This window comes from Stegodyphus dumicola, chromosome 3 (genome assembly GCF_044657685.1).
Source record: "Stegodyphus dumicola isolate Sdum_Otavi_A_Nest chromosome 3, ASM4465768v1".
NCBI classification, from domain to species: Eukaryota; Metazoa; Arthropoda; class Arachnida; order Araneae; family Eresidae; genus Stegodyphus; species Stegodyphus dumicola.
This window is the reverse complement of record NC_140770.1, coordinates 17,358,058-17,377,503: the sequence shown is the minus strand read 5'-3', so window position 1 is coordinate 17,377,503 and position 19,446 is coordinate 17,358,058. Positions and strand designations below refer to the sequence as shown.

General features: G+C 34.3%; 1 protein-coding gene, 1 long non-coding RNA gene and 1 other non-coding gene across 3 annotated transcripts in view; 1 reads left to right on the top strand and 2 right to left on the bottom strand.

The window, feature by feature from the left end:
- LOC118183731 (neuronal acetylcholine receptor subunit alpha-2-like) overlaps window positions 1-19,446 on the bottom strand; it is a 938,599-nt gene that overhangs the window by 668,194 nt on the left and 250,959 nt on the right. The gene's annotated exons all lie outside the window — the stretch shown is intronic.
- Window positions 490-19,446, top strand: part of LOC118200120 (uncharacterized) — a 245,621-nt gene continuing 226,664 nt past the window's right edge. Inside the window, exon 1 of the long non-coding RNA XR_015039967.1 lies at window positions 490-957. This is a non-coding gene — a long non-coding RNA (uncharacterized LOC118200120). The remainder of the gene's footprint in view (window positions 958-19,446) is intronic.
- On the bottom strand, window positions 2,197-2,278 carry TRNAS-CGA (transfer RNA serine (anticodon CGA)). Its single transcript has one exon. It is a non-coding gene; the product is annotated as a tRNA-Ser (tRNA).

Genomic DNA, 19,446 nt, shown 5'->3' with positions numbered 1-19,446 from the left:
CGTTAATGTAGCCTTCGAACCACTGCTTTGTTAAATTCGCCATTTTGAATAAAAACAAAACTTTGAAGTCACAGACGATAATTTTGACTTTTAAAAACATTTACTTCTTTTGCAGCAAACGATTTTCTATTACCACTTACCAAAATCGTCTACAAATGTGCGAACAGCCTCTGTAATACATGAAATCTGTATATAATGAAAAGAGACAAAACATTTTTCCTTTAAACGTAGATTTAAAGTATACTTAGCCAACCGTCTTATATAGACTATTATAAGCTGTAGGTGTTGTTTTGATAACAATTTAAAGAATTCTACCTCTCAGAAATAACAAAATTTCATGTTTATCAATCACAAGACCGAACAGTTTTGATGTAATGTCAGTTTTTATCTCCATCATCTGAAGAATACAGGCGCATTATGTCTCCATTATGTAACCTCTGGGATTTACCATTTGTCATAGTTGATCGATTGAGGTTAGAAAATGTTATTCTTCGAACTTGAGTGTAATAACATGAAATAAATCATGTTGTCGATGTTTTATTTACTTTGGGAGCCAAATGATAGCGAGTCGTTACTCGTACTTTTTGTAAATGCAAATTTTTAATTTACCCTGAAACTATAACGAAAATGTTCGTATAAATTCTGCGCAGAATATTTTAAAGAATACAGCAGTAGAATGTTCTTCTCAAAGCATTTGATATACAGCTGAATTCCAATTACTGAAAGTCTAAATATTTAGTTTTTTTTTTTTTTATTTATTTATTTTTTTTTTTATTACATGCTTCGACATTAGTCACTACATGGAAAGAGAAGGATTCTCCTTGGAGGACATTTGAAGGGAAACTGTGTCATATCCACGCTACACATGAGAAAATCAAACACCCAATGCAGCCTGATCGTTCGCCAAGAATATAAACCCCTGACAGAACTACCAGTGTTCAGCATCTTTTATCTTTGGTAAGCCAATTCTAAGTATTTGGAATTGTAATCTTTTGGCTTTCTTGTCCCTGTACCAAGTTTAATAAAATTAAGATTTTTTTTTTTTTTTTTTGTTAATTTACTCTTGCATCATAAACATTTCAATTCATTTAAATATTGTAAAAATATGAAACAGATAGTAAAACAAATTCCTTATTCGGGCTTCTAAGTGCCCAAGCTACGTTATTCAAAATTTGATGACTCTATGTACACTTGTTTTACACAATATGAAACACATACCTACATTCATGTTGATTCCACATTATTTTGTTTCTTTAAATAAAATACAAGGTGATAACAGATAATATTTGGTGGCAACAATTTGAAAAGTGACTTGGACATTTAAAGATAATAGTCCTTCTGCGCCCATTTGGGCTTATTATAAAATAAGCTTTTATTTAACACTCATAAAATAATTAATGAACTAAAAATAGAAAAACAATTTGACATGTAGATTTTATTTGAACAAGAGATTATATATATGTATATATATGTTTTTGTAAAATTCATCTACAATTCTATATCATGAGTTATAAAAGAGTGGGGCGCCTTTGATAAATGTATAAAATTAATGGCTTTAACAGTCGGTTTAAATATAAATATCGCTATAGCTATCTTGCACGAAACATCATTGACAAATAGTGAGAAATATTTCAGTAATGTGAAAGAAGAGTAATCAAAGTATTCAATATTTTTCTTTGCGATATTTCAAAACCCAAAAAGATTCTCAAAGCGAAAATAAAAATTCAAGCTTAGGCTCAAAACGTCTTTTCAATGAGAATTTAAATAATACTGAACAGCGAGAAATACAACTTATCTTCTGCCACGGCAAATCAAACATGGCAAAAACCATAGTCTTGTAAGCGGCTAAAAATGTAACTCATCAATAAAAATAGATAATAAGTCACAGACATATATGAGTCAGTTTTTTTACGGATTTCTACTTGGGAATAATACAGAAGAAGAATGGATTAGTTTAACGTCATTAGCACCAGCAATGAAAAGAAACGATATTTAAAACGCTGCTTTTATTATTCGTGATATAAAATTTTAGATGAATTTTGTAGAGAAAATTATATAATGTCTTTTTCCCATTAAATCAATATAATAAATTATTTTTCAATTCTTAGCTCATTAATTATTTTATGAATTTTAAATGAAAGCTTGTTATATCTCGGAACAAAGTACCTCCAAGAATAATGAAGTGTAAAATTAGGTCGCAGCCGGTAGGATTCGAACCTACGCGGGGAAACCCCAATGGATTTCGAGTCCATCGCCTTAACCACTCGGCCACGACTGCCTTAAATGTTCTTCGAATAAATGTGTATAAACACAGCTGTTAAGGGAAGCTATTCTTATTGCCGTGTACCTTGTTATTAGCTTAACGTAAAGCTGGGTTTCTTATACTGTAGGTCATCACACTCGCTGGACTTGCGGCAGGGGGTCGCCAAAAATTTTACCAGCTTTGATATATTTTTAGCTTATTATAATAATTTTACAATTACCAAATATTTTTACACAAGTGTCTGAAAGTAGGTAAAGATAAGACAATACAGACAAAGAAAAAAACGAAAACGTTTCGACGCTTTTCTTTTTATAATATAAACGTTCATTTTACTTGCTTTGCACGTGACGCTGTCATTTCGTCTGTTACTTATTTAAAATTTTCACATTATTCTATGATTTAAAATTAGAAATTAAAATTAATGACCTAAAATTGCAATATTATATTACAGTAGAAGTGAAAAAATTGACAGTTTCATTCATGCGTGTGTCGGATTTTCGCAATACTTATGAGGTCCAACAATGTTTTTGTAAATATTTTTGCGTTTTTCTTTTTTTGGTTAATTTTTGGATTATGGTAACTTGGCGATTTTTTGGCGAACATTTGGCGGCCAACCCTGCTACAGCAACATGCTAGTTTTGTTTTGGACGCCATTTTGTTTTCACGAAGTAAAGCCATTTTTTTTTTTTTTAACTCAACATTTTTTTCAACAATCTGGTAGCCGAATTACGCTTATGCTAGAACTTTTATGGAACAAAAGTGCTTAATCATGACGAAGATTAGGTGCGAAATTGGGAGACAGTGCAGAATCGCTCACTGCTTGCCGCGTTTTTAAGAATTGCACATACACGGTATCCATGTACACGTCGACCAATTTTCACTTAAAAAAAATCCCAGAATTGCACAAAAATGGCATTGCGCACACTCTTGACTTTATCCATGTACACTGCTAAAGTCCTAGCTAGTAACCTTTATCGCCTTACCAAAATATAGCCAAACTACCTGTTACCATATTCCAAAGATTAGCCCTTTTTTTCTGACACCAGTTGTTACGTTATTTTCTCCCTTCACTTTCGTACGGGATTCGTGTGAATTTGGAATAACTAACGACGACACTTGATGAAGTATCGAAACACACTTTTATTTACCAGTATTAATCAGATAGCTCCAAAATCATTTTTACAGTCGTCGAACTGTTATAAACAAGCTGACACGTTCAGCGACACAGCCTTCACACTATCAGGCAATAACGGTAGAGACAGCTTCACTTTAAAGCACCAGAGTACAGCTCCCGACTCTGATTGGTCGTTCTCGGAACTCCACGTACTCTCGAGACTCTCCACGCGATGCACTCGACGATACACAAGAGTATGGCTCCCGACTCTTCGGTTCAGTCGTTCCCGGAGCTCAACACGCTCTCTCGACAATGCACTAACCGCGATACACTAAGGCCCATATCACACGGCGTTTGTTTCATACGAACAACTGTTTCGGACAATTTTTCTGCCTTGTTTACTATTGAAAGAAAGACGTGCGACTTTTTCCTTCCTTTCGAAAAAAACTGCAAATTGTTCGTTTTCAACCAATCAGCTATCAGCGCCGAATGCTGTTTGCATGTTTGTAAAGGACAACCAGTTTTCCCTGTGTTAATCCCAAAGCGAGCTCTGGTGATTGGCTGTTGTGACAAAGCAGAAAAATTGTTCCAAACAGTTGTTCTTTCGAAACAAACCGACGTGTAATAAATAGCACGTAAGAAACTCCTTCGGTGAACTCGACGACCCACTCGGCACTCGCTTCCCGGCTGTCAACTCGATCGACTCGAGACGCTAACTATATCTCGCACTCTCGAGGCGCACACACTGACTGCGGGCCAGCAGGGTTTATATACCTTTTGGCTGGTGTTCGAGAACAATCTGGACTAAACCGGTAAGAATTCGTTCCAGAAGGTTCTCCATCCGTCCATGGAATATCGCCAATTTTGTCGCCAATTGGGCGATTCCTGGCCAAATGTGGCAACCCTGCCATACCTTGCCATTTTATGTCAACCCTAAAACTGCTTTGCGGGGAAGCCATCGCCTGTACATTTCGTAACAATATTATGGGGTACTGGGGTCGCGACTGAAAAAAGTTACTAGTGTACTAGAAATATGTATTTGATTAAAATAATATTCTGCTTAAAATACAGTCCTTTAACAGGCTTGATTTTATAAATATTAAGAATATTAATGATTTTATAAATATTAAGAAAAATGACACGGGATATGATTCCGATATGACTGATATTTGCTTACGTGTCTATTATACAGTCATGATTAACTGTACTTTATGGGGACGGTGTACATTAAAGTGGCTAAAAATCAACCAAAATATTGGATTTGTTTTTTTACACACGTAATATTCTCCATATACATAACCAAATCGTATGAAAATAGAAAAAAAAAAGGAATTCAAATATTCTAATTTTTAAAGAAGTTACAAGCATTTAAAATGTGTAAACAACGTAAACTTTAAGAAGTGCTTATTTCTTTAAAAAAAAAAAAAAAAAAAAAAAAAAAAAAAAAAAAAAGGCTAGAAATGTCAGTATTGACAATTATTAATGAATTTTACTTTGATTATGTAAATGCTATACGCGTAGAAAAGGAGAAAACAAACTCGTTTTCCCTACTCGGGATCAACGTCGCTTGAACCAAAGCAAAAAGAAAAGTTTACCTGCTTGGAAAAAAACAGAAATAGTAAAAAATATTCTAAAGCATTAAAAAATAATGTGAATGTAACAAATGAAGGTAAAATATATGATACGGGTGAATCTTTAAAGTTTCATTGAATATAATGCATAAATTTTTTCTACCTATAACTTCGAATCACATATCAACTTACGATATGTTTATTCTTCTCATATATAATATTATGGGATTAAAATTAGTTAAATGATACGAAACTTTTATCTAGTGTTTACATATTCAAAGTTAATTTGCTGTTTCTAATGACCATGTATTAAAGATAAGTTTGAAGAAAATCTTTAAATTCAATTTTCTCAAAACAAAATTTTCGCAATTTAAATGTCTTGAGAAAATGGTCCATGCGTCTTATTTTTAGTTTAAAATTAATCATATTTGGAAGAAACTATCTTGTTATATGTTACAGTAGATCTAAGTATGCATTTTTGGATATGAGTGTTTTAAGAAGTCTAAACTTGTGATAATGTTTAACAAAAGATGACATTTTTCCGAAAACTGGGTTTAATTTCGCAAAAAACCTTTTTAAAAATATCTCATCCATCATATTCAATAACGGATTCATAAAAACTTTTGTCAAGTTTTTATAACTAACTAAAAGGAAAAATTAGGAAACAAATATTGAAAATTAGCGCGCAAGGAGCATTTTGAATCTCTAATTAAAATAATTAATTTTTTAAAATTTTTAATTTAAAATAAATTGAAATTTTGAACATATATTTTATAAACTGATGTTATTATATGTATTATATGTATAAAATTTCTTGTTGACAATACAGAAACTTAAAAAACTAATTTTTAAAGTCCACCGTCCCTTTAAATGGCCCACCAGCGGCCGAGCGGTAAAGTCGCTGAACACTGGTAGTTCGATCCGAGGTTCGAATCCCGCGAACGGGCGTTTTCGTGGTTTTCCCCATGTGTAACGTGTATACGAGCCAGTTTGCCTTAGAAAGTCCTCAACGAAGGCATCCCTTCCCTTAGGCAGATAGCCCTCGAGGCTTTGCCATAATCACACACACACGTCCCCTTAAATTATTCTCTTAATTTAGAATTTTATGAGAATTTTCTATTTTAATAGGAATTATTAAAATCTAATGAACCAAAAAAATATTTTTGTTCCTTATATTATCAAAATGCAAAAATATCTAAAAAACCCCAAAATTCAAATTATATATATTTAGAAAAAGATGCGCTGGTTAATATTATTGTAGAACCTCAGTCATTTTACCGAGAATAAATTCTGAGAAAGTTCATTTCACGAATATCACAGCTATTCGAATTCTTGCAAAGAGTCCATTGCCCGAATTTTTGGGATTTTTCAGCCGATATCATCATTCAGTCCTTCTCCCATTTTTGTCAATCAATATTCAAAACACTAGTTCCAACTTACTGATATTTTTTCATTTGTACATTTTTAGTGACAATTATAAATATTGTACAATCTCAGAATGCATTTAGTTACCAAAATATATTTTCTGTCCTGGATAACTCAAAATTGATAAAGGATATTTTTGTAATTTTAAAAAATCTACCTGGCAATACGGTTTTCGTCTTATATAAACAAATGCATTAAATAACGTAATTTTTATAAGTTTTTATTTAATTCATCGTGGTGTTTGACTGTATTTGGAATTTTTTCGTCGATTTTTAAACTACTTCATGATAAGCTATTCATATTTCGAGAAGGCAAGTTCGCTACTACACTGACTACCAATACGTATTTGGACACCTATGCAAATGACGATATATGCGGTGATACGACTCCGCCGGTATATATCGCCAGTATATGCCGACGTCACGGACTCCGCCAGTATATGTCGTGTAGAAAACAGCATCGGGTTTAGTCGCATTCAAGATGCCTCGCAGTTCGGAGGTCTCTGATTTCGAGAAAGGTATTATTATCGGGTATCACAAATGTGGCTGATCTTTAAGGGACATATCTAGTTCATAGACTTCAGTTGTGACATGGGCGACAGCGAGTTGAGTTACTCCAGAACTCAAAGGTGGAAGAATGTCGCTGCTGAACGAACCTCTCCGCAATTTTCATCCATTAACAAACTGAAGTGAACTGGAGACCGAAATAAACCTAAGAGACAGTAAAGTCATTATCAAACGGAAACAGAAATTAGCACCGTTTACCATATTTTGTAATTGATCTCCGTTTAGCATTTAAATTCTGTTTTAAAGGGTAATAAAACATGTTGTTTCTGCATGCGTTTGTGGTGTAATAGTAGCACACTTGGAGTATATTCGATAGGTCCAGATTCTAGTCCCAATAATGGCACTGCCAATTTTTCACATTTCCAACATAAAAAAAAAAAAAAAAAAAAAAAAAAAAAAAAAAACTAATGAATCTACAGTGGCGCCCGAACTAGGTGGGGGTAGATGATGACTCTTCACCATCAAGATTTGTCAATTGGATTCCCCTAATCTACAGTCGGGCTTTAAAAGATGGGTATATAAGGTATTTTGTCTCTCTTTTTTGCCTGCCTTCGGGGTGCAACGGTTAGTAAAATCAGTGCGTATTCGAGAGGTAAAAGTTCGAGTTCCGGTAAAAGCATTGCTCAGTTTTCCTGTCTCATACTTCCCTCATGTAATCATCTGCTTTCAATAGCCAGCAACGTGCAGAAATAATGTTACTGACATGTTTATCTGTGTAAAGCACAGGGCACCCAATGGAATGAAGTGTTATCGTAAATCGAAATATATAATATCCGTACAATGCACGAATATAGTGTATGCAACGAAATATGTAAATCATGCAACAGAAGCCCCTAATGAAAGTATGCACATTATGTATTATGGGTACTGAGCATATTTCCGCACAGCGCTTCTGCTTTACCCACACATTACTATGTCTCATATGTTTCTTCTGTGTGCAATATTTGCATTTATGTGCTCTACGTGTTTCCATATGTATTCTATGTGTCATGATATGTATTCTCGTGTGTGTTTTTATGTCTTTATGTTACGTAATTACGAGTGTGTTTTTATGCTTTTACGTTTAATTTTGGATATCTATGTGTTTAAGCTTATATGTGTGTTTTAGTGTTTTAATGCTATCCTTTATATTCTTTTTAAATTACTTTGTGTTTTTAACAACGTCCTATGTAAAATCTACTTGACATCTAGCCCCTGTGTGGCCATGTAAACTCCCGGTGCAGCCTCACGGGGCTCCAGCGAGTTGCTTCTTCGAGATAGTGGAGGACGTGGGACGTATGCCTGTTTACCTATGTTATACGCCAGGCGTCCCCGTCCTCTGTCACCTGTCACCTGTCTCATACTTCAAAAACTCTTAATGGCTCTACAAGAATGCCTCTTGTTGCTGACCGAAGAAGGAATGTGTTATCTTGTCCAAGCATCTTTCGTATCAAAGAACATGAATCTTATGTCAGAAAAGGCGAAATTAACAAGTTTTCAATAGCGTATCATAGTTGGACTTTTAACCATAATTTTGATTTTGGGTCTGCAAAAATTATCCAAAAGGCTTCTTCCATAGGTGAATTGGATTTTCTTGAGGCTTTTCACATTCACAAAGATTTAGCAGGTTTAGTTAATGATTTGAAGTCCAATCCAGTCCTTCCTAATGCCTTTAAAATTCTACTACCTTAATTCAGTTATTTTTGCCGATAGATGGCGTTACCTCCTCGCGTTTGGTACTACGAGAGGGTATAAAAATCCGTTCAGTGGTTGCTTTCCATTATTTGAAGTTCAGATTTTGAGCGTAAGGTTCATTTGCCCCTCGCTCCCTATTTTAACTTCGCTAACGTTTTCTCGTCCTTTATGCTTGATCAGATAGCCTGGCTCATTAAAAGTAGGCGGCCAGTGCAACTCTGATTAAAAATCTAGTTATAACCACGTGCAGTGCTGATAAGGACCACGTGTTTCTGTGACTCCTTTATTTTCTTCTTTCTAAGTATTTCTTTCTCCTGATGAGGAGGGAGCTTTAGCTGCCCTCGAAATCGATTGAGTGTTTCATTATACCTACGCTAAATACAAGGTTGTTTTTACGATTTTGATTGTCACATTAGCGTGTTTCTCTTCTAGTCTATTCTAGTCTATCTTTGAAGAGACTCTCGTCAGTGGCTCACCGTGAGAAAGAATAAAACCTTTACCTTTTGAGTACTATTACTGATTTAAAAATGACCTTTGGTGTGACAATTTGTCGAGCGGAGCTTTTCTTGTTATATTCAACGACTGAAAAGGGCAAGGAAATAAGGTCCAACAGTTTAATTTCTATAATATAATTAAAGTGAATAAATTTCAAGTTTCTTAATTACTTTACCATTAACATTTGCAGCCGACCTGGTGGTAATACGAAGAGCAGTAAGCATCCAAGTCTTCGTATTCACTGATGCGAGAAGCGCTTTAATCAACACAAAGTATATAAGATGATGTCTTGAGGAATATCATCTACGTACTGCCGTCCCAATTTGACTAAGCTCAACTTAATTGCTATCATGTGTGCTGAGAAATAAACAATGATTAAATGAAACTAATTTATCCATTCAAATGCAAAGTCGAATATATATTTAATTAGTAAGTGTATGATTGAGTTCTAAATAAACAGTTATCGTAATCAGGGCTTCATTCATATTAATTCAGGAAGTTTATTAGATGTCTCTTAAATTCATTTCTAACGAGGTCCAAAATAAAGTGAGAAGTCTTGACTTTTCATTTACTGATTACATTTAAAGGTATTAGTCTTAATTTGGGAACGGAAACGTCTTTACTCTATTTTAATTTATCGCATGAATACACAATTAATCTTAGATCTTAGAGCTTAACATTGTTAGGCCGGTGAGTTTGTCAGTAGTATTTTGCTCTATAAATGATGCAGTAGGTTTCGACATCTACATAAAACATAAATAATTAAAAAATTGATTGCTGAAATTACAATCAAGTTCTTTAACTTGACATTACATAAAAAAAAAATTTAAAAAAAAAAAAGTTTTAGCTGACCTACTGGAACCCTAGTGTTTAAAACCGCAAAATTTCTTTAACCACAAAAAACACAAAATCACAAAAATTCTTTTCTCGGAGTAATAGTATAGTTCTCTGGACGTTTTCGTAGTCCTTTTAGTGTACGGGTGACCAAAACGTTCCTTACATCTGAAAATTCAATAATACACTGAATAATGTAGGTAGAGACGTAAAACCTCACACACATGTTTGAAATATCATAAGGTTTTATTGAAAGCAAACAAAAAGTGCTTTAAACGGCCACCAGATGGCGCTTCATATAAGAACAAAAGCAATAATTTTCATAAAAATTGATTTTTAGAAAAAAACTCGGCCGTCCTTCATGAGAGGGACGTCGGACCAGTCTCTCAGCAACTCATGTCCAGACGTTTTCAATGGGTGACATATCTGGAGACCGTGCAGGCCAGAGCAGCAATCGAATACCCCATGTTTCGAGGAAGGTCAGAACACAACATGCAACATATAGTCTCCCATTACCTTGTTGGAAGATGGCATTTGGCAAGCGTCGAAGATAGGGCCACAACCACTGGGTGTAAGATGTCAGAAATGTACCCATCTGCGTTCAAATTACAGTCCATCCGAACTAGAGATGTGCGTGTCGTATACCCATTGGCTACCCAAACCATCCTGGTGGGATGGTTTGGGCCATCAGAATGTGCTATTATAACGGTCATCAGAATACTGCACGTAGAACCGGGGCTCTTCTGAAAAGACGACATTCTGCCAATCCTGTATCCAGTTTTGTCGTTTAGCGCACCAGTGTCGCCGTCTCGCTCTATGTTGCATATTCTCAAGGAAAGCCAAAGTTATAGTCGCCGTGCTAGAAGTTCACGCTGTTACAAACGTCGACGCACCTTACGAGCGGATACTGGGCTTGCTGCAAACATGCCCATTTGCTGACCAATGATCCGTTATGTGGTCGTACGGTTTTGCAGGGCTGAGCTCACAATATGTCTGTCTCCTCGCGCGTTAATCAGGAGAGAGCGTCGAGATCCTGCATGCCGTTCAATGTGACACTCAGCAACCCATTGATTCCATATCCTTATGAAAGTGCTTGGATGTCGACCAGTGCGACGGGTGATATCACAGAAAGATAATCCACACTCTGGATAGGAAACAATCCTGCCACTTCCGAATTCCGACACTTGCTGATAAGCATTTCTTCCTATTATTCGTGGCATAACATGATAATTCTTAGCAAACTCCAACCTTACAAAGCGCTTTTCGAATGAGAAATCAGCTACACAACTTTTCTTTTATGCAATGTTCGAAATGTTGTTTCTCCCAGCATGCTTCGTCTAAATGCGCTGACATGCTAATCATTTGCATATTCCAACCTCTTCTTCCTTTCATGTTCTTTCGACGTACGTCAGATCATTCCTTCCTGGTGTTGCAGTTTTAATGTCCAGCAGTTTATTCTTACTTTCTGTTTGATTACCACATTCGTTGAGCAACTGGTAACTCTTGGCTTTAGTCCCAGGCAGGACCAAAGTTCGTTTTTCACGACTGCTGTTCACAGTGTATCGAAAGATATTATACTATTATAACTTCAATCTTAACCATTTTAAATAATATTTCTAAATTTGACTATTCTCGCAGGACATACACTGCATAGCCAAAATATCAGAAACATCAAATTAACATACAAATCTATGTCGGTATCTTAACCGCCAGGAATTATTTATAAGGAACGAGCATCTTAGAAGGTATAGGTAGAATTTATATTATTGTGATTTGAACCTTTACTTCAACTTCTTCTTTATGTGGCCCTCGTCAGAACGCAGATTAGTTGTCGAGTATTTAAGCCGAGTGCTTGAACGTTTTAGAGCTTCTAGTAGCTTCACTTTAGAGTTACGTGTTATTATTCTGCCAGAGTTTTAATCTGGCTTTAGCCATCTTGTTAGCCGTCGTTTAAATATGCTATTAATTACTTGAGCCAGCTTAAGCAATCTATTTTGTGTGTAGTCTTTGACTAAGTTACCTAAATTTTAGTTTAACTTCATCTTATGTTATTTAAGTACCCGGAAGTATCACAGGATCACCTGTATCACAAGCAGTTCTTTCAGTTAATTTAAATAAATAAAATGAAAAGGTTATTTTAACCTTCTTAACACTTTGTCATCGCTTCAGACTAAAGTATTAACTCGCTATTCAGTTTCTAGGGTATGAATAGCATTAAGTTAAGCATTTAGACATAACAGAACCCTACAAAGGAAACATTTACATCACGGTTTAGAAAGGTTTGGTTCATTTAATTACTGCAAAGCACTCTCAGGAGAAGGACGCCTTCGTGGAGGACTTTCTAAGAGAAAACTGGCTCGTATACAAGTTTCACGTGGGGGAAAATTGTATGGTTAGTATTGTAATATCTAGTTATTTTATAAATAACTATATTTATTGTTGAAGTGGCAACGCCATATTTGTATTATGTAACCGTTGCTCAGCAACGTGAGAAATTGTTTTAAAAATTAGAATTTTGAAGTTTTCACCAGCTAGTAGTAATATGAAAGTTTTGCCACTAAAGAATTTCTTCAAATTATCTATCTCCGTAAACTAGAAATAAAATTTATGTTCTAATAAGAAGATTGCCTGTTTTGTCAATTACTGAAAAATACATTACAGTATGAAAGAAACTGAGAAGCGAGTCAGGTAAAATAAAGCCTTTGATTACTGCTGATTTTATTAAACATTTGTAAGGATTTTAACGGGTATAGACAATGGCTCACTTCTACAGCCAAAAAATATATTGTAGCGTGTTAGTTAATAAAATTTATTCTTATCACAAGAAATATAACAAATCGCTGGAAATATCGTCAGAGATATTCTTACAAGTGTTCGCAATATCAGGCAGTAAGAGACATTGCGGTTACATCTAACATAGTAGTCAATTATATTAATTCAATTTCAATGCAAATAAAAGAGATATTCAATTATTCAATGTTAAATGCACGTGTTCTTATATTTTCATTTTTTCGGCGCAGTTCTCTCTTAAAACTCGTCTCGCGCTGCGTTTCACGGGGAAATAAAACAATTTTAATTATAATTCTACTAAAAATATCTAACTAAATACAAAATTCGTAACAATATTCTTATCTTTGGTACTAGAAAATCAGTTATTCTTTCTTTATTTAATTAAATTTTTAATTAGAAATAAATTATTGTATTGATGTATTAATTATGTAGTATATAAGATTATAAATCTGAATGGATAGTTGTAGTTTTAATTTATCCATAAGATTTAATTATTTTCAGACTGAAGTAAACCAAAAAAAAAAAAAAAAATTCCAAATGCATTAAACATTTTTCTCATCCGTAAAAGAACCTTGAGAAAGAAAAAATATTGAAACAAATTTCAATCGTTAAAAAATTCCTTTCATTTGTATCTTTTAAATTAGTATGATAATGAGGGTCACCTTCTTCTTATACTCTTTCTGAAAATATTAGAGAAAAAATTGAATTTATATTCCTTAGAACAAAAAAAAAAAACAGATACTAAGACAAATGACACTATTTGAACATTCTTTGGCCATTACGACTCGAATTTTTTTCCCAAAAAATCACAAAGAGTAATTTGTTCTTTGCTATTAAATGGGAAATACATTTAGCGATTAAGAATTTTTTATCCTCAATTTTATGGCAAGCAAAATTACCCTTTAAATCTTGTAGCAATAAACGTTTCGAAAACTGCAATTTGCTTAGTACAACATAGCAATATTTTAATTTTTGTATAATTTTATAGCAAATAAAACGCCGCAAGGCTTATAGTTCCTAACCCTTGTATGGATATAAATGCATATTTTTAATAGTTTGCATTTATTACAGCCATTTTTACTAGTAATGTATTTTGAAAAGACGCTAAGCATTTCAAAACATTCAGTGCAATTTTTATTTGAATTGATTTCAAATATCCTTCATGCATTATTTCGAGTAAATAATAAAAGAAAGCTAGTATCAAATTCTTTAAATAATACATAGTATATATCATAAAGACAACTGAGTTTCCGTTTCAGATTCAGCAAAGAAATATTAATATATCAACGTACGTAATCAGATTCTTTTGACATGAATTAGGTTATCTCTGCCGTTACATTTGATATTCTGTTTTCCGGTTATTTTACAAGAAAATAAAATAAATTGTCATTCACTTTTATTCACTAAAGTCACTAGTTCTAAAAATTTCTTTCCCTTTTGATAAATAGCATGTACTATAATTAGCAGGCGTTTGATGATGAACGCACGAATTTAATGTCCCAGAAAAAAAATATATTTTGCAGAAACTAATTATTTTCTCAACTAAGATTAATATATATGCAAGCGGGCTGCGGTGAAATCAAGTTGTACCTACGCCTGAAAAGAAAATGCATAAAGCCATCAACATGAATAAAATCATTTCATTCTTTCCAGGCAACGACCAATTCGTAAGTAACTTTTTGTTGCCAAACCAGGAAACGAAAACTTTTGACACATCAGGTTGATACGTATGACTTCATAATTTAAATTTAATGTAATATAACAACATTTTTTTTTCAGTTTCAATAAAAGAACTAACGTGGCAATAGCATAATGTGTCAATCAGTTATCCTAACCTCAAAGAAAAAACTTGCCACTAGCAGCTATTTATTTAAAATGCTGATGACCTTATATAATAACTAGAAAGCCCGGCGGTCATACGAAATGACCGCTGCTGTAGATATTATAAATTGTAATTAAAATGATTTGTGCAAAGGTATCTGCTAATTCGAACTTTACTGTTCGAACTGTTCTCTTTGTACACAACATTTCTTGTGTAGATCTTTCCATCATTTTTAAGCTCGCCTTGCAGAGGACCATCCATTATTTTTCATTTTACGTCCGTTCTTTCACGAACTCTTGAACAGGCAACATAAAGTTGACCGTGTCCAAATGAAGGCTCAGGTAAAAAAAATGCCAACACGCTTAAGCGTTTGGCCCTGAGACTTATGGATGGTCATAGCAAAGGCACGTTTTACAGGAAATTGTCTACATCTCAATTGAAACGGCAACCCTGTGCCGTGGCAAATTCACCCCATTGGCTAGTACAGTTACGCAAGCAACCAATAAACTATCGGCGACAAACAGACACTTAAGCCGCATATATATATGGGGTGAAGTAACATCAACTCCTCCGAAACGCCTGGCTTCCGGGAAGCACACCGTTGGATTTCGCAGGTCCATGGCACGCCATTTTGACCATTCGCGTCTTCTTGGGACTTAATTAGCGGAGATATTAATTAAAAACTAATTTTCCCCCACGTTTTCCCTATATTTTCCATTTTCTTTCTTAAGTTTTCCCTATTATAGGGATTTGGCTACGTGCCAAATTCTTTTTTCTCGAATATCTACGGAACGGCGCCGTGTTGATATTCGAGACGCGTATCCTCGGATTCCAAAAAATTCTGCGAATCCATCGATAGCGTTCTCACCTTCGTACGACTTTAATTGGCCGAGATATTAATTATAAACTGCGGAAACGTTAATTTCTGCGCGCATTTTTCCGAGTGGCAACAATAAACTATCGGCGACACACGCTTTAGCCGCTTATATATATAAAGGTAATATGTTTAATGTTTGCCAATGTTATCTTTTTCATATTTTGTAATATTTACACACTTTTGATTAATAAACTCTAAGCTTCGAAAGCGAGCGTTGGCAACACTTATCGAAATGAAGCAGATTTTTATTTCCAGCGCGACTGTTGCCACTCGGAAAAATGAGTGCGAAAATTATTCAGAGTTTTTAATTAATATCTCGGCTGATTAAAGTGGCAGAAAGATGAGAATGGTCGAAATGGCTTCCCACGAATTTACGGAATCCGGGAGTATTTCTGTCAAAACTCAACTCCCCTTTCAATATTATAGATTTTTCGCCATTTCAAAAGATATACCTCGTTCTGGGGAAACGCAAAACTATTTGGCTTTACATTGTTACGTGCTTATGTTTCTTAATACATTGAATGCATAAGTCTGATAAAAAGTTAGTAAAATATATTCTTATTACAAGAAATGAAACAAAATGATGTAATTTTTCCTCAGATATATTCGTCCAATATAACAATATCGCGCAATATAATCAATAACTATCATTTAAACTACTAAAAACGTTAGAATGCAACGTGATCCGCAGCCCAGAGAAAGCTAATCCGATCAACAAAATTACAGCAGCTAAGTAAACAACAATTGAGCTGATTAAAGCTTTTTAATCGGTCGCGAGAAAGTTCTGGTAATTTCTGTTTTCTCGAAATTTCTGGAAAGCAAAAGAGTAGAACTACGGTTACAGCTAACATAGTAGTCAATTACACTTATCCAATTTTAATATAAATTAAGAGATGTCTATTTATTAAACGTTAAATGCGCATGCTCCTGTATTTTTACTTTTCCGGCGTAGCTTTCTCTTAAAATATCCCTGGTACTGCATTGCACGGGGGAATAAATCACTTTTAATTATAATTCTACTAAAAATATCTAACTAAATACAAAATTCGTAACAGTATCAAAACGATCTCATACCAACTCGTTCACGCTCATTGTGTGAAGAATCGCCAGGAGATATATTACGTCACACTGCATTAAACGGCCTCTTGAGAATTGTATATTTTGGGTGCAAAATTAATAAAAGGATCTTTTACACTCTTTCCCAAGTCTCTGTTGTAATTCCCAAGGCACAGCGAGAAGTCACTCAAGTCTTCCACAGTTCTCACTCAGCTTATGTTACCAAGGAGGGGAGGTCTATAGTCAATTCTACAGCACTTACTACTTTAAAACTCGTTTTAACTTCTTTTTATTACAGTCAATCTTTGTTCCCGTACATTGGCCATAACTGCGCCGCATACATAGAAGTCAGCAGATGGCACAACTTTTAGTATGATACATGAGAAACCACACCCCAGTCTATTTTGTTACTTATATGAGTTATTGGCAAAAAATGAGCGAGGACATGCATCTTTCAGATGAATATTTTTGCGTGCCTACGGATTCGTTATGAAATGAATGCACAAGTCCGATGAAAAATGAACAAAAATTTATTATTATCACAACAAAAATGCTTAAATTTTCTCAAATTATCATGCAGTATTACAATATCTCACAGTAGTTATCACAGTAGTTCACACATTTTTTAGACGATGTATATTGTATTCACAAAACTAAATTACATAAAATTCTTGTGTTTTAAATGTTCTATTTGACATCCCCTATTATGAACTATCTTTCGACACCGTAATTTCCAGGATAATAATGCCTTTGGATGTGGCAAAAGAGTTATTCTATCCCATTCCTCCCGAACAGCTTTCCAGAGTCCTGTTAGGGTTTGGGGACAACGTTTTCATAATGCAGTTTTTAAAAGTCCGAAAGCACAAAAATCCATAGGTGACACATGGAGAAATTTAGTAGGGATATCAGTGAAGGGTATGGCCTCGATACCAGTTTTTTGTTCAATTTCTTTTAGCAAATTTACAGTGAATTTTGATGTGTGACTGCTTTGTCCTGATGGAGTCTCACAGATGGATGGCACTGTGGGTAAAGCGATGGTATTTAATTCAGAAAAATGGGATATAAAATATGTTTCTGATAGTATCTGGAGTTAATCTTGACATTTTTTTGCACTCTCTTTATTTTTAACTTGCCATTCTAAGAAAAGCCAGCAACAATCATAAATTCCTTAGAAAAACTTTCTTTCGATTCTTTGAACCATGTACTCAAATTTCTTTCTTCCCTTTTATGATAATAAATGGCTTCTTTTTTGTTACAATCATTTAAATACACCCATGCTTCATCTATTGTGACAATTGTTTTCGATTTTTCTTTGAATAAGTGTTTCTCATATAGAATTCTGCAGCGTGTTCCTACGTTGAGCGATATGCTTTGGAAGAAGACGATGCACATTGCGTTTTTTCGCTTTCTTAAGATTTAAATCAACGTTTATCATTTTGCTTACACAGTAGACACCGAGCATTTGAATGATTTTGCAACTGTGGAGATTTGTAGGGGGATTTTCTTTTAACATTAAACAAGGTACCTTTGCAACAGTCGAAGATGTCCGTTTTTTCCTTGGATACTTGTTTGCAACTTTTGTCCCACTTGAGGCTCCAATTTGACGTTTTTTTTTTTTTCTTTCTTGTTGATGATATTACCTATCGACGCTTTAGATATCACAAAACCATGACTCTCACATCGTTTTTTGATAACGGAGTATGCATATTTCTCTTCGGAAAGAGCGTCAATGTAGCCTTCGAACCACTGCTTTGTTAAATTCGCCATTTTGAATAAAAACGAAACTTTAAGCCACAGACGATAATTTTGACTTTTAAAAACATAGTACAATTGCAATTACTTCTTTTGCAGCAAAAGATTTTTTATTACCGCTTACCAAAATTGTCTAAAAAATGTGCGAACAGCCTCTGTATCCCTGGTGCTGCATTGCACGAAGAAATAAAACAATTTTAATTATACGAGTAATTCTACTAAAAATATCTAACAAAATACAAAATTCTTAACAGTATCAAAACGATCTCATACCAACTCGCTCATTGTGTGAAGAAACGCCAGATATATTACGTCACACTGCATAAACGGCCTCTTGAGAATTGTATATTTTGGGTGCAAAATTAATAAAAGGATCTTTTACACTCTTTCCCAAGTCTCTGTTATAATTCCCAAGGCACAGCGAGAAGTCACTCAAGTCTTCCACAGTTTTCACTCAGCTTATGTTACCAAGGAAGGGGGTCTACAGTCAATTCTACAGCACTTACTACTTTAAAACTGGTTTTAACTTATTTTTATTGCAGTAAATCCTTGTTCCCGTACATCGCCCATAACTTCGCCGCATAAATAGAAGTCAGCAGATGTCAAATCTTTTTAGTATGACGCATGAGAAACCATACCCCAGTTCATTTTGTTACTTATATGAGTTATTGGCAAAACATGAGCGAGGTCGTGTATCTTTCACATGAATATCCATCGCGTTCAGATTCTTGTTTGGTCTCTTTCACATAATGGAATCTCGAGACATTTGGAATACTTAAATGTAGAACCTGCTGAATGCAGCTCGGTCATGTTTCAAAACCTTAAGGGGACTCATACGCCTTAAAACCCATAAGATCTTCGAATATGTGACTGTTGCAAGAATTGGGTTAACTTATTTATTTTAAAAGCAGTTACTTCCAACTTTTTACACCTGACTACATAATATAGCTGCTTTTTGTAATAGTAATCATAAAGTTTGTGTTGCCACAAATATTTTTATAATTTAATTCGCTTTTGTGACAACATTTTTCGTCTTGTTTCCATCTTGCGCGCACAGTTTAAAACATTCTGTTGCATAATTTGATTCCATATTTAATATATAGCTTTTATAACATTTGGAAACGACTGTGAACCAAAAATTCTAAGAATTTCATGTTAAATTTTTATTTTATCTGGAGTTGAGTTTATAAAATGGATTTTATTTAAA